This window comes from Bactrocera latifrons, unplaced genomic scaffold (assembly GCF_001853355.1).
Source record: "Bactrocera latifrons isolate USDA-ARS-PBARC rearing strain unplaced genomic scaffold, ASM185335v1 scaffold_1247, whole genome shotgun sequence".
NCBI lineage: Eukaryota > Metazoa > Arthropoda > Insecta > Diptera > Tephritidae > Bactrocera > Bactrocera latifrons.
This window is the reverse complement of record NW_017534683.1, coordinates 36,313-37,725: the sequence shown is the minus strand read 5'-3', so window position 1 is coordinate 37,725 and position 1,413 is coordinate 36,313.

The following is a 1,413-nucleotide window of genomic DNA, read 5'->3' as shown; positions in this document are numbered from 1 at the left end:
TATGGATCAAGTTTGCTGTAACGATATCAAGCATCACTTGGTCAGTAGACGGATCTGGAATTTCCGCAGAAATGATACCATCGATTTCTTCAGAACGGACTTTGTCGATTAACAAGCCAGTCAACTGAATACAGTCAGCAACGTGTGGGACCGAATACATGTAATGTAGTAATGAGACTTATTAGAGATTCAGCTTTTGTCTCAATACACGTGCTGTAATGTCATGATGGTGTATTGCATTTTGGCCATGCAATAGCAAAGATGTATTCACTGGCCATTTTGGATTATATGTGAACGTGATAAATAAACACGGTCGTCCATATTCGCGCACTTAAGCCATAGCATCCTGTATATATTCTTGCATATATTTGTGTATGTGTGATTTGAATATTTTAAACAATTCATTGTAATGGTTCAATAGAGCGTCCAAGTTGCTGACGATGGGCCTGGCAAAAAATAAATTAACCTTTTATTTTTATATCACCAATTACCACTTCTAAATGAGCATAATATTCAATATGAGGCTYATATTGGAATTCTAGGCGCAAAAAAGAAACATATGTAAATGCACGATGTATCTATTGGCATTGTTGGTCATTTGTTCGGCGTTTATTAACCGTGAAACGGCTTCATTGCGCTCAGCTCGTTTATCTTCGCATTGTTCTTCACACAATTGCTGTATGTTCACACGTGCATCAGGTTCTGGTGCTGAATTTGTTCTTCGGGATCTTTTAGCTCTYATTTTCTGGACCTATTTGTTTCAGCCCCTTTGCGTTGCTCACTATACAAAACACAAATAAATATAATTAATGAAATTACTTAATGATGAATTATAGCGAAAATGTTAATTTTATGAAAAAAAAAAGCCCGAAAAAAATTTGAAACAATAGTGGTAAAAGATGCAAATAATTATATAAAAAAAAATTTATACTTACAACACAAAAGATGTTATTGGTAGAAGCTCGTGACACGTGTTGAGTACTTTTAAGGTTATATAAATCACTTGTTTAACAAAAATTTTATTAATTGAACTAATCGTGCCAAATACACTTAAAATTAATAAGTTTATTATTATGAATAAAATAGCAATAATTAATAGTTAATATGATAATTACACTGAGATAGCAATATGATAATTGTAAACGTTACTAGTACACTTGATACATAAACAATAATGATGGCCGAAAACTATGTGGGGAGCAAGAGCTGCAAATTTTAAGAATCCAAGATTGGTAAAGCTAAACATATATTAAAATTAAACTGTAATAGTAAAAATAAATGTTTATTTTCTTAAAAAAAATTTTTTGATTTTTAATCGAAGTACAGTTAAAAACACTATAATTGATCAGTTATCGGGCAGGATGAATAATGACTAAATTACTAAATTGGCTATAAAAATATAGGGGTTCGTGA